The following is a 15,851-nucleotide window of genomic DNA, read 5'->3' as shown; positions in this document are numbered from 1 at the left end:
TGTGTGTGATCAACAAGTAAACATCACCAAGGGGACATCTCATAAGAGGAAGTAAAGATACACTGAGTGTAGTGTTAAGTTTTATATTTTTGCTAGTGCTTTCAACAAACTTCTGTTTATTGTAGCTCATTCATAACAGTTTTTTTTAATTTTAAATAATGTATGTTCCACTTATACTAGAACATTGTATTCTATTTTTAAAGTTTCATTTGCCTGATGACAATAAACATAAGTTCGTTAAAAGCGCTAGCGAAAATAAAAAACTGTTAATGCCATACTCAGTGTATCTTTACTTCCTCTTCTTATCTGATATTTGACGTGAAGATCAAACTATGTTCTGTTAGGAGACATCTCATCCCACGAGACTATTGCAAATACGAAAAATTCTAACTGAAATTTTAATTTAATACTGATAAAAGTTTCTTGTCATTTTGTGAGATATTGTATAAATAAGCCATCTTTCATTTGAAACTTGCACAATATCTTTCATTATCCATACCTGTTAAATATCCATCTAAGATGTACAAAATCAAAACAGAAACTGTTCTATTAATTTCAAGAGTCCTTTGACCTCAATATTTTATTTGGAAAGTATAAAAAGATCAAACTTAATTTTTTAAATCTTTCTATCATAGTGTTGTGATTATTGTGAATTCTCTTTGGGAAATTCATAATAATCACAATTTATAATATCAATTCCATGGAATAAAAATGCAAAGATTAATTGCTTGAACAAAAATTTCAATTACAATATATTTCATAATCATTTTAACATTTTAATCATATCATGTAACTTATTCATTTCATTCTTTTCACATCACACATTGGTTGGAAGTCTTTTTCTTTTGGATATTAAGCTTTCTAAAAAATTATTATATCTCATTAATATTTTTGTATATACATATATTTGTTACAATCAGGAAGTTGGCTTTCTAATAAACCCATACATGCTCCTACAGTTCTTTGCCAAAAGGCCCAATTGTTTCCTCTTTCCTCCAACTGTTTCTTAAATTTTTTCTAATGCTCTTTACTAGCATGGCCTCTTGCAGTGGACACAGTTTTTCATTCTTTTTAATCTAAAAATTAATATGGGATACATTGACAAAGTTATTTATAAGGATTAATTATTCTCTCTTTTTTTATCATTGATAATATAATTATATAATGCTTTATCAGCTATGCTCACTGTTCTGAGTCAGTATTTTCTATATAATTTTCTACCAAATTTGGTGTTATTAATGCTATTATTATTATTGCTAGATTAATACAGCATTAATTCTGATTTAAATGTTTATTTAAATATTTCTTGAAAAATATGAGTAAACTACCAAAAAATATCAAAAGATAAAAAGTAACTATCAAATGATTGACTAAAACTGAACTATAGGAAGCAATTCAAAAATGTTATGCTAATCCAATTTGCAATTGCCAACAACTTTTCATATTTATTGATGGTGGACTTATGATTTTTGAAGATCAGCAATTTAAATGTATTATCCAATATTTTCATCATTGACATTTTGCTTATATAAATTGATACCTATCTGATAAGTATTTTATTTTACATTTAATACAGAACAAAAATGAGATTTTACCTAATTTCAAAAAAGATGTCAGTGCATAATTAAACAGAGATAGTCTTTTGATATAAAAATATCTATTAACAAGCAAAAAGCAAGTACAATAAAACCTTGATTTAATGGACTAGTTTGGGTAAGGGTATATCCATTACAGCTGAAAATTTGGCTGGTTTTCTGAATGTGAATGTTAAAAAAATGACAAATTAATTAGTTTATCTGTTTTTATTTACGTATATACATTTGTGTAATTAAAATTAAGTATGTATGAGAAGTTTAATTTCACAGATAAGTTTCCTATATGCAGTGGTTGCTTTGAAAAATTTTAAAAAATTGCCAAGCATTTTACTGCTTCAAATTATTTATCATCACCAGCTTTACATACTAATTAATGCAGGTTGCTTTCGGAGTCTGGAAAGCAAAAGTAATATGCTAAGCTATCACTTAAAGATATGAATAATTTTTGAATAATTTTTTAATGAATAATTCTGAACAACACATTTGATCACAATGCTTAAACAGTATTTAACAGGTTCTATCATGTCAAAATTCATATGCTTTAGTCTACTGAACAAAGATCAAAGTAAAAAAGTAATTTCAAAATATTTCCCAAATTTTCTGTTGGTTGGTAAAAAAATCTCCAATGTGGAAACTCTGGGTGGGAAGCAAGAAACCTGTCTTTGGTTTTCAATGTCACTTTCTGCTTTCCTATTTAAACTTGCCATGTAGCATCATGATGTTGCTAGATATGTGGTGCAAGGGACTCCCATCATACAGGAGACTGACATTTTGCTGTTTTTCTTAAAGAGAGCTTTATGATTCAATTTCATGCTGAATATCATAATACACAAATGAGTTTTTATCACCACTGTAATAAAAATATTGCCAAGTGATAATTTTGGCACTTTGCAGCATGATCTCTGTATATGTATTATTGCTTATGTATTTGTTGTAATTTTGAGATTGTAATAAATGAGTATATGATCTGAATCAAAATGCATAAACAAATATTTTTTTTGGAAAATACACTTTATTTATTTGTTTAGTTAAATACAATTAATGTTCTTAAAGAAAACAAAATTTAAATTTGACAAAAACACACACAAAAATTTCCTATTTATTTGTCTTTGAATGATGATTTATGAAGTCAGTCCCATTGTGGCATGAAGTTAAGACTGGCAACTCTTGGATTAAAAAAAAATATGTAATTAAATTAACATATGACATAAAGACCAGAGATTTTGTCTGTTAAATTCAGGTTTTACTGTATTTTCAATGATGCTATTACCAGCTTCATCAGACAAATAAAATTCTATTTAGTATAGAAAACAAAATATACAAATTTAATTTGCAATGAAAAACAGATACCAAATTTGTTTTTAAGTGAAACAGATATTTTAATAAATAAATGTTCATAACATATAAAATAAAATTATAACATTAGGAACACACTACAATAATATAAATATTTGTTAAACCCTTCATCTACTTAAAACATAAAACCCATAAATCAGGTAGTTCTAGTTTGGGCCTGTTATTAGACAAGATATTAAGAGTTCTCAGATGAACAAACACATTTTGGTTCCTACAGTAGTGTAATGATGGCACATCTGACTTTACAGGCTCATAGTTGTATTCTAAAGTTATCCTAATAACTTTCATGGTGTATCTTCCATATGCAATAGCGTCCTTGTGCTCAATCAATCTACTGGTGAGCATTCTCTTTGTAGCACCATAAGCAAAAAGTTGCTAGTGTTGTGTTCAACTCTAATGGAGATCTTGTAGACACCTGATATCTCATGTACTGCAAATCGATCCCTGTCATTACACAGAAGCCTATGTAAAGACAGTAAAGGTACTTAACACCTTGTTTCTAGCAGTTTAATCACTAAGTACAAACATTTTCAGCCGTTTTGAATAGCCTTCTTCAGGTACAATAAGGTCAGTTGGAATGTTGGTTAGCAGATATTCAAATGACAACACTGTTTACAAAGGTTTCTTCTTACTAGTGATGCCATTGCTGATAACAAAATTTAGACGATATCGACATTGTTAATTTTCTTTTGATATTATAAACCAAGATGTGCAAACGACTATTGATGAGATAATTGCTAAAATTGCATAATAAAATTGAAAATAAAAACCAAGATAAGTAAAGAAAATGCTCTAAAGATTGCAACAGGTTTGATGACGATGGATTGGCCTATTTAGTTTAAGGGATTATCGAAGAGTGATTGCCATGCGGAGGAGAGCGAGTCTACATCTCTGCTGTTGATACAATTCCCCTTGAGGGATTTCGCAAAGATTTAAATTGTTTCAATCGTTCTAAGTTTGTTATTGTCAAGCATAGGTATAATAATCTTAGCCTCTTCCCATTTGGCCATTATATTTGGTTCACTTGCAAATTGGGCTAGGGTGGAATTAAACTTTTGTTTTATGTGTCGTATTTGTGCTCAGCTATCTTTTTTGTAAGTGATCTGTTGGTTGAGCCAATGTATGTTAATTTTTTGTTATGATTAAATCTGTTGTCCTCTAGCGGAACCAAGTAAATTCCCAGTCTTCTGGCTTTGCTGCATTTGTCGTTGATATTAACCAGAAGTTTATATATCGTAGGGTTGCATTTGTATGTAAGAGCAGCTTTGACCTTCTTGGTTATGATTTTAAATGCTTGGCTCATTCTAGGGTCAAAGTCAACTACAATGCATTTTCCTTGCTGTTTTAGAGATCTGGAATTAATCGCTTTCAGTTTCTAAGTGACTATGTATTTTTTGAGCAAGCTTATCTATTAATTTACCGTTGTAACTGTGGGCTAAGGCGATATGTTTGATGTGTTGAATTTCTTGTAGCGCGTCCTTAATGCTAGAGCAATGGGTAAAAGCTCTACGGATTAGAGCCCTGAAAGCAGATATTTTATAAGTAAATGGGTCATTTGAGGTTGAGGGGATGAAGAAAGATTGAAGATTAGGCTTATGGAATACCTTTGTGGCTATACAACCATGATTCAGGAATATATTGAGGTCAAGGAAATGGGCCATCTTATCATCCTGTTGGTCTAACTTTAACTTAAGTCCAAACGGGTTGTTATTCAAAATCTGCAGTACTCTATTTATATTTAGCTTGGATCTCCAAATAATAAGAATATCATCGACATAACGCGTGCAAATAATGATTTCTGTGTTGAAGGATTCTAGGACTTTGATATCTAATTTTCTAACAAGTAAATTCACAGAGGTCTCCAGATAGGGGGCTACCCATTGGAATCCCTCTTTTTTTTTTGAAGATAGATTTGTTGGTTGAAGGTAAAAAAAGAGGTGTAGCACATTAGATGGGCTAGTTCTGAAACCTGCTTGTGGTGTTTAGGCTTGGAAGAGGAAATCTCTAAGGGCACAGAAGCAAGGTTCCAATATAATGGAAGGGTACATAGCTTCAAAATCTAGAACTGTAATAAATTCTTATCTGTAAGAGCAATATTTTATAATTTAGTGATGAGTTCACAAGTGTTTGAAACAGTGTAGCTATATTCTTTCAAATGGTTTCTGAGGAGCTCATGTAAACCCTTCTCAATGGGTAGCATTGGGAATCTTGATTTGTCCACAATCGGCATATTTGTTTGCCCAGTTTATGGGTTTTAGCATAGCCAAAATATATTCTGGTAAACACATTGACATCATGAACACAACACCAACAAATGTTATGCCCTTTGTTGAACAGAGATTGACACAGTTTCATATGTTGTACATTGACAATTGGTACACCAATGTTGACTTGGCTGAGAAGTTATTAGAAAAGATACACATTTAATTGTAATGATTAGAAAAAAATAGGAAGAATATACCAAAAGACATAATAAATGCAAAATTGAAGGCAAGAGTTCAAAGCTCAAGAAAGTGAGAAAGGTATAAATATCATGGAGTGGAAGGATAAACAGGAGATTTTTATTATTATTGTGAGGTAGCAGGGGCCACAGGGATGATCCCTAATGACCACTTAATCTGCATGGGTTGATAAAACCCGCTCTTGGATTGTCAGATGGCTTAGGAGGGCAAATCGAGTGGGAGGGGTAGTGAGGTCATGACGAGGTGTCCGAATAACTAAGCAGGTTGAACAATAACAACACATTTAATAAACAACTAAGAGATTATACATATCAAAGGAAAAAGCCTAAATGACACATGTATAAATAATGAAAGGTTTCTATTCTATATCTACGTTCTATCCTAAACTAAAGAATGAGAGAGGCCTCTCTAGAGGGACATGTTGGAGAGAGAGAAATTTTGGTCCAGGGATTACCTCACACGATTCGATCTCGTTGTATAGGGCGTTGGTAGGATGCACTGGGAACGGAGGTTCCTAATCGTAGTTTCCCGTGGATGGCTATATGGAGCGATGGACAGTATGGTGGTATGGAGCTGGTGTCTCTTGAAGTCCGCTTGGCTATGTCCGATGTGGATGTACGCTCTGTTGATCTCTGACTGTAGAGGTCTGCACGGAGACGTCCGCTGAGGGTGGCTTCCTGGCGGTGCCCTCTTCAGCTGTCCGCAGAGGATGTTGATTTGGCCGGGTCCTCTTCGGCAGTCTGCCCGGAGGTACAAGTTCGACCCCTTTTTATACTTAATTTGGAGGGGGAATCATGGGGGAAGAAAATCTGATGCAATCGCCAGCTTGACTTGCATATAGCTGTGTTTATGTTATCGTCATCCTTTCCTTCCAATAATTGACATATTACCATCATAAATTTGTCAAACTCCCTGATTTATTGACTTGAGGTGACTCATGTCAGATGACGTCTCACCCCCTTTGAAAAAATCATTGCCTTATTTGGTCATTTAGATTGACTTTCTCATTGGTTCACTTGGACTTAGAGGGGAGTACAGGATCTTGTTTTAGCCTTGTCGGTGACCTTTTGTTTACTCTCTAGACAGTAACAGCTGGTTGTCACCGTTAATTGGCTACTTATCTGCACCTTATATTTACGTTAGACTTGAATGATCCCCTGGTGTGAGAGGCGTCCTTCTTCAGACGATTAAACTCACCTTCGATGTGATGCAGTACACTGAGGGGTCAAAATGTCTCCTCTTTACTTCACGAGAAGGGAAAAGAAAAAGGAAATAATGATAAAAATAAACTATACCAACGTGTGAAAATTTACACTTGAGTCCGAATTCTCACACTATCTGTCAAATATTCAACAAGATTTGTGAAGACTACTAACAGGAGAGGCAAAGAAAAGTACATACCACAGATAATTAGTGATTACAATCAGGCAAAGGCTGCTATTGATTTGTCAGACTAAATGACTAAGCAGTCCATATATACTCATTACCATTGAGAAAGACCATAAAATGGTACCAGAAATTAGCTATTGAATTACTACTGAATATTGCACTTGTAAATGCAATAATAGATACTTCATAAATCAGCAATCAATATAAAAATATCTGTGGTTCAATTCAGGAAAGCAATTGTTCAGTATCTTTGCAATGAAACAAGTCAAGCATAAACAACTTCTGCTTTGAGACCAAGACTGTTTAAACATGAACTCAAGCTCAATAAAGATCCAGTCAAGAAGAAAAAATGGTGCTAAAGTTGTTAAAAAGCTCATGTTGCAAGTTATGATAGTATTTAGAAAATATGGTAAAAATAAAACTATAAAAGTGGAAACTTATTGCCCTGAATGCAATTCTCAGCCACACTATTGTTTGCATGTTTCAATACAGAACATTGTTAATTGTTATTGATTTTAATTTATCTTCTTTTATTATTTTTATTTCTAAAAGTCTTAAAATCGGTATAATTCTCATTTTTATAATCAATATAAAAACGTTTTACAATTTCTAAATGTGAATTTTTTTGCCACCATATTCATTACCATACTTCCCAATCATAAGCCTATCTTTAGTTAGTTTGAAAGAATATTCTCAGGCCAATTCGCAGTAACATGAGATAGTAACATGCCAATATTTTTGGTATTTCTATACCAATTCTATACAAATAAAATTTGGTATTTTTGTGTAGAATGTTTTGACCTGAAGCAAATCCCAATTAGGATCAAAAGTGATTGTCAAAATATATTAAAAATATATTTGCTGGTTTAATTATAAAGGTTTGTTGGTGTTAAGTACTGTTTTGAATGGTCTTCTTCAGGTACAATAAGGTCGGTTAGCAGATATTCAAATGACGTCACTGTTTACAAAGGTTTCTTCTTACTAGTGACGTTATTGCTGATAACAAAGTTTAGACGATATTGACATCGTTAATTTTCTTTTGATATTATATATCAATAAAAACTTTTTACAATTTCAGTCATTTAGTCTGACAAATCAATAGCAGCCTTTGCTTGATTGCAATCACTAATTATTTGTGGTATGTACTTTTCTTTGCCTCTCCTGTTAGTAGTCTTCACAAATCTTGTTGAATATTTGACAGATAATAATAAAACCTCCAGTTTATCCTTCCATTCCATGATATTTATACCTTTCTTACTTTCTTGAGCCTTGAACTCGTCTTCAATTTTGCTATTACCATGTCTTTTGGTATATTCTACCTATTTTTTTTCTAATCATTACAACTAAGTGTGTATCTTTTCTAATAACTTCTCAGCCAAGTCAACACTGGTGTACCAATTGTCAATGTACAACATATGAAACTGTGTCAATCTCTGTTCAACAAAGAGCATAACATTTGTTGGTGTTGTGTTCATGATGTCAAAGTGTTTACCAGCATATATTTCTAGCTTATATGTATAGCCAGGAATACTACATAATTTGAAAACCTTTGTGCTGTATTTGTGTCTTTTCTGTTTGTTGCATTGTCTGAATATTATTCATCCTCAAAATAGCACCATACTCTCATCAACAGAGATAGACTCATTGAGAGTATAATACAGTAATTTGTCTTTACAGTATTTACTAATTTTCTTATCTTATTTAGGTGATCACTTTTATTAGCTTCTTTGCTATTTATAAAATGAAGCATTCATAACATTTTGAATCTATTTCTACTCATTTTACTTTTAGCAAGTTGTTAACCAAACATTGAGTCTTTCAACCAATAGTTGCCCACTTTAGATAATTTCACTAGACCCATATATAAAACCATGCCAAAAAATGGTTTTATCTCATTTTTATCCGTCTGTTTCCAATCACATAAGCAAGATTGTCTTTTAAGTGTTGTATTCTGAATTACTTGTTCAGCACACAAATTTGTCTGACAAAGTTGTAATCTCAGAAATTTTTCAAAGCACAAGCAGTGCATAAAAATCTTCAGGCTTTGAATTGCACATAGAGTCTCAAACTAAAAGGTTTTGTACCTGGTCATTTCAGTGTATGGAGTTACACTCTGCTGGCAGCCCTTAGGATTCAACCACTTTATTGAGAATGAAGTATCTTGATGTGGTTGACTGTATGATCTCATTGTCACTCTCAGTATCAGATAAAATTCAGTAATGTTTCTTACTTTGCTCTTGAACAATGAATCATTGCTCTTAGACAATGACCTCCATTTTCTACTATATTGTGATTCAATTTCCTCTAATTGGGAAGATTTGCATTGGCATGATTCAAAATCCATTCTGGTTTAGTTTATGCACTGTTAAATGTATTATGCAACCATATTGACATATGACCTTCACAATGAAAGTGATGTCATGTGACTAATTCAATTTCAAACAAATAACAGTAAATTACACAAAACATAACCACCTGCACAATTGTTCACTGGCACCATGACAGACATGTATCAATGCTCAAAATTGTGGAGTTAAACTCATTTCATATTTTGTGTTCTTTTCCATTATTTTTCTAAGGACTTAAGAACTCTAGTTTTAAACATTGTTCTATGGTTGTTTGATAAAACAGCTACAAATTCAGAGGATAATTCTGCTTTTGATCTGATGAGATGTTAATCTTCTAAAAGAACATTTTATTGGTATTAAAGACTGACTTCTTTAAAGCTATAATGTATGATGAAGTATAAAATATGAGTCACTTTTAAATAGAGATGATATCTCAATTAAAATGCAATACATTTAGGCATACACCAAAATAATTCAATGGGAGTAAAAAATTGTTTTCGGTGTTAAAAGAGATGAAATAAAGAAAAGATGAAATAAAGAAAATAAAGAGATGAAGATAGATGAGATAAAGAAAGATGAGATAAAGAAAAGATGAGATAAAGAAAATAAAAAGATGAGATAAAGAAAATAAAAAGATGAAATAAAGAAAATAAAGAGATGAAATAATAAAGAGATGAAATAAAGAAAATAAAGGAAAGACTAACTACTGCACTGGCTCGTTATGCTACGGATCCAGACATCGATCCAAGATTTAACGAAGCTAGGATCATCCACACCATACCTCATACCTCATCTAAGATGGATCGAAGTGATTTATATATATAAAACGGCCCATGACAACAAGTGTATTAACTGTAAGGATGAATTGTCTCTATCCCTAGCGTGGCAATCGCTTATATATAACGAAAATATTCTATATAAATAGAAGCTTTTACATCGGAAGAATACGCATGCCTATGGATGACGACAGCTGCGGAATTCATGGATTTTGTTGATCGAATCTCTCTCAAATTTTGTATTCCATCGAATGATTTTTTACGTATTTGTGTTTTTTCACCTGAGGAAGAACCGTAGTTAGGTTCGAAAACATTTGTGGGAACTTTTTTCTTGATTTTATTTAATATCACAGCATAAAGGTTTGTAGTTGTTTAATTTTGAAATAAAGAAAACATTAAGCTTAATATTTTCTGTATTTCATCTCCTTTACACACCAAAAACACAGTTTTTACTCCTGTTGTCATTTAATAGTAGAATGTTATAAAAAAGCAACAGAGGTCGCTTTAAAAAATGTCGATTGAGAAAGGTTTGGAGTTGTTGAGATATTTACCATGTGTTTGTATAACAAATTTGAAATATGGTCCTCATCCATTTGTAAAGCAAAAATACTGTCGAGGACAGCATGGTGGAAAAACTCATGGTTATAGTCAGAAAGGATCATATATCAGAGACAGAATTTTCCTAGACTTGGATTTGAAGGAGATAGAATGCTTCCTTTCTACTTGAGAATTCCAATAGAAAATTATTATAAAAAATCATGTAAGCAGACCATATCCTCCACTTTCTTTGACCACACTTCAGTTAATGTTGAATACAAATCGTATTAATTTATCTAAACCTATTGATTTAATTACTCTTTGTAATACAAATATGTATCATATGCATCCTAAATATCATCACTATGGGTCCATTTGACAGATGAGAGAATGGATGATTTCTCACATAAAATTAATATAGAAGTGCAACATGTTACAGAACCAGTTATTGCTACAATAGAAAGAAATGGTGTTATCACAACAGCATATATTATATGGAAAGTCTTGTTGCTATGGTGAATCCTCTGAAGTTTTTTAGTAGAGGCATACCCATAGCAAAAAGAAAATTACCTCCTAATGATGCTATAAATTATTATACAGATCCTAAATTTAGAGGTTATCTTGCTGATCCAGAAAAAATTGCAGAGGAAAGGTTTATTCTTTCACAGAAATATGGTTATAAATTGCCTGATATCGCCAAAGATTCTCAGTATGAAATACTGACATTTCATAAATATTTTGAAGTTTTGGAACCAAGATGGGTTGTGAATTTAACAGATAAGACCATTTTAAGGCCAAAAGATAAAGATTTACAAGAATTCTATTCAACATTACCATAATTTATAAGATATGGCAAAAATATAAATTTTAGAATGTAATTGCAAAATTTATCTGATAAAAACTTTATTAAAATATGTATATGAAATACAGAAAATATTAAGCTTAATGTTTTCTTTATTTCATCTCCTTTACACACCAAAAACACAGTTTTTATTCCTGCTGTCATTTAATAGTAGAATTCTATTTTTTTAAATCAAACATTTAAGAATATATATTTTAAATATACAGTGGTGTCTCGTATAACATACTTAATCCATTCCAGGTGCACATCCATTAAGTGAAAAGTCTGTTATACGAAACGCATTTTCCCATAGAAATACATGTTAAAACATATAATTTGTTCCGCAGCATAAAATAACCGTACTGTACTATAAAAAAAATGAAAATGGAGCAGTCACCAATTATGCCGGGTAGTCAGATGTTGTGAGGAGGAGGTGGAGGAACACTTTCTTTACACATTCATACAGATACAGACTTTTTACACATTGCAGCCGGTCTCTTTTTATTGTTTTTAATCGTAGTCAGATTCAGGAGAGGCTACCAGAGCTTGTAGGGTCATCTCCTCTTGTTCCATCCTTTGTTTTTTGGCAGCTGGCTTCTTGAAAAACATGTCCAAGGTGGTCTGTTTCTCTCTATTCTTCAACACCTGTCGGAAATGACGGGCAAGGGTGTCATTGTTGAAATCATTGACCCTGTTGGCCTCAGCTCTGTTTGGATAATGAGTGTTGGTAACTCCTGAACCTCACCCCATTTGACAAGGAACTTTTTGTCAACTTTCACTCCTTCTGATGATGTCTTGCTTTGTTTCAATTCAAATCACCTTTCTGTTTATTTAGAAGCCATGATTTTCACAACACTTGAATAAATGTAAATAACTTGCACTGAGGTGATGTACATAATAAACAAGGGAGCAAGCCGAATCTCAACGGGAGCTCTGTACTTCAGATATACTAATAATATATTTTAATAATACTAATATATTATAAAAATAGCAGATTGTCATTGGCAATGGCAAAAGAGTGGAAACATCATTCGTACTTGTTCGCAGAAAGACCATTGTTCGGCTCATGTAACTGCTGAACGGAAAGTCCGCTGTTCGAAGCCAGTCCGTTGCTTGAGTCACATAACGGTCAAACAGAAAATCCATTGTTTGCAGCGTCCATTATTCGAGGCGTACATTATAAGAGGCACCACTGTATTTAAATTTATATTTTGAAAAAGGAAATTTACACAGTCACATTTTGGTTTTTGAACATGACTCATTCCTAAAAGTTGTTCTAAAACAAACAAATTTTCCCATAAGAAACAATATAAAATAAATGAATCCATTCTGGATCCCCAAAATAAAATTTTTTTTTTTTACTTTTTGCCTGTAATTCATGCTAGAAATGTCTACAAATGCAATATAATATTGTATATAATACAATACTGTAGTATATATAATAAACTTTAGTTATTTAATTTGTCTTGCACCTTTAAAGACAAATTCTTGAATGCCATTTATATTATGTGAATGACAATTAATGCAGTTTTTATTAATTTGATTTAAATTTAACTGTAGTGCATAGTGAAAAACAAAAGTAGTATACTTCCCATATGAACATTGCAATCTAATTTAAATATGGATGACAAATGTGCCTGTGTCATTTAACATCGATGATTTGTGTCATGATGTTGAATGACACAGGCACCACTCTCATGATCTCACATGATCTCAGCACCACTAACTTCTGAATCAGTAGTCCTATTGCTGATTGATCAGACTGTGGACTTTCTTTAACATAGAGTCAACTCTGTATGCTTCCTATGTCTTTCTAATCTGTGGTTGGTTCTTGCCAAGTAGCTTGTTCGGTAACCAAGTTATCACATAGCAACAAAAACAAATATGAGTTCAAAATTTTGTTTGTGAACTGATCTGTTTGAAAAGAGTCATTTATAAACCAAGGTTTGACTGTATTTTAATTTAATTTTATTCTAATCATTCTATCCTATTGAATGTATATAGTTTATTTGCTGAGGATGATCATGATGGGTATGAAAACATTTCATTCATAAAAGTTTTCTTGAAAAAAAATAATAATAGTAATACAGATTACTGGCTAATAGTGATAAAACTTCTAAATCAATAACAAAAAAATAGCAAAACAACACACGCTTGAAAAGCAAATGTTTTGGTCCATTTTTAAAAGACATCGTCAGGCTGCTGTTTCAATATGGAATTGCACAATTTTTGAGATCATAAATTCTACATTGCTACAGCTGATTGCAGGATATATGACTGCTGTTGATGGATGGTAACATTGTATATAATCTTACAGGAAATTATAAAATTTGTGTTGAATGATAACACAATCCCAAATCTGTGAGAAATATATATCTTCCTTAACACATCAGATATCTTGAGTTGATGGAAATTTACAAGATAGACTTAAGAAAACAAGCCATTAACTATTAGGAAAATAACACAATCCTGAATCCATATCCATCCAACATAAATCTTACAATCCTTGCAAGATTATATATACATTTCCACCTATCAGTGGTGGTTATGTATCCTACAACCAGTGCAGCAACATAGAATTTATGATCTATTCAAAAATCATGTGATTCTATATTAGATCATCATTCTGATGATATTCTCTTAAAAATGGATGAAAACATTTGCTTTTCAAGTGAATGTTTGTTTTTCTGGTTTTTTGGTTATTGAGTTAGAAGTTTAATAAAACTTATCTTCTTGAATTAAGCAGTTCTGTTATATATCTACTTGTATTCATATAAAAATTAAAGGACAAAAAATATTTAAAATAGAGCTATTATCTATTGATAATCTTAACTGCATAATTTGGATTGATCACTGAAATATCTAAAAGTACTATAAAAAATTATGCTTAGAAACAAGATTTAAATCTACAAACTGAGGGAGAAATAATGCCATCTAACTGCTTCAAGCAGATTCCATCCATATGTAAAAAATTTATAACTGAAGCACTGTACAAATATAGTTTATCATCATTAACAACTGTTTCATTTTGAGTAGGCAACAATTTCTTTTTAAAACACTCAAAACTAATGTTTACTAATGTTCTCATTCATTTTTAAAACTATCATCATCAGGCATTGTTTTACAAAAATCAAACAGAACATCTTTAATACATCAGAACATAAAATATAAATATAACACTCACCAAATAAATTTTTTTTTTTTTTTTTTTTGTTGACATAGTGATGATTCTAGTCTAAATGTAGAATTTTTGTAAAGGTATTGTGTGCAAATTTGTATATGTATTAACCACATGCCACTAGTGACTATTTCTATTTACAGTTCAATTTTAGTTTTAAAAAATTGGCTATTTGGTGGCTACTTTCAAGTTAGTGACATTCTCATTGTGGCATTTTTCAGTGGCACCTTGGAAAAAGGGTTATATTCTTCGTTAATAAGTGGAATTATTGCTACTATTTAGTGTTGTCAGTGCAGAATGATAATTTATTTGATCATAATGTTAAGTTATAGAGGTAAAACTTAGATTACATGTTGTCATATCATTCAAATAAAAAAATAAGTTTTATCGAATATCAAGTTATCAAAAGTCAAGTTTCTGGGACTCTACTGTACTATCTAAGTTAATGTGTCTACTATATTTATACAAATACTTAAGTACAGTATGTATTTTCAGACTGAGGAAAGGCACTAAGTGTTTGTTTAAATATAGTAAAGGCGTTAACTTAGATAGCATACTCTGACTTCATTTAGCAATGTGGCTTGTAGTTACACTTAATGTATATTTTATTTTTTATGCATTTTTTTCTTGTGACATTCTTGATGCTTTTATTTTTATCTTATTTTATTTGTATTTTTGTCACGATCTTGTACTAAATTAGAGTTAATTCAAATTCCATACATTTCATTCTACATTATATTCTATTCTTTTTTATTTTTTCGTTGTATCCTGAAAATGGCTGCTTAGACAGCTAAGAACATTAGATTAATAAATAATTTTGCTGGTAAAGGTTTAAGAGTGATTTAATGATATATCAAATACCGGTTTGTGAAACAAATTGATTTTTTTTTATTAGTCACTGGAAAACCAGTTTAAATTGACATAGGTTGTATTTAAAGCAAAGTTATTAAATCATAATTTGTTAGGCTGTCAACTTACCTGTAGTAAAAAAGCATTAACATACAGTAGGTAGCCAGGATGCAATGAATGTGTCAACTTATATGGTAGTGTTGAGTTACCTGAAATAAATTTACATTTTTGTCTAGGGAACTTGTCAAGGAACTCAGAAAACAGTTGACTTAATTGAAGTATTGACTTATTATAAATTATCGGTATATCTATATATATATATAAATGGACATGTATGTCCCTATATCTCACTTTTTCGCCAAAACTACACATCGCACGTGAATGGTGTTGTATGTGGTGGGGTAGCCCCAAGTCTCCATTCGTGCATAGGGGTGGTTGCGTCTTGATAGCTATAAGGGTGCGGGAGATATGAGGCTAAAAGTAGTTGAAAGTGGCTTTCTATTTCGAATGTTTTGTTCGA

General features: G+C 31.6%; 1 protein-coding gene and 1 pseudogene across 4 annotated transcripts in view; one reads left to right on the top strand and one right to left on the bottom strand.

The window, feature by feature from the left end:
* The window catches only part of LOC111631942 (protein bric-a-brac 2-like), a 221,610-nt gene that overhangs the window by 85,444 nt on the left and 120,315 nt on the right, over positions 1-15,851 (bottom strand). The gene's annotated exons all lie outside the window — the stretch shown is intronic.
* Positions 10,430-11,584, top strand: LOC111631970 (annotated as a pseudogene).

The sequence above is a fragment of the Centruroides sculpturatus genome, unplaced genomic scaffold (assembly GCF_000671375.1).
Source record: "Centruroides sculpturatus isolate CEXI.00-Female unplaced genomic scaffold, Cexi_2.0 scaffold72, whole genome shotgun sequence".
NCBI lineage: Eukaryota > Metazoa > Arthropoda > Arachnida > Scorpiones > Buthidae > Centruroides > Centruroides sculpturatus.
This window is presented reverse-complemented; position numbering and strand designations above follow the sequence as displayed.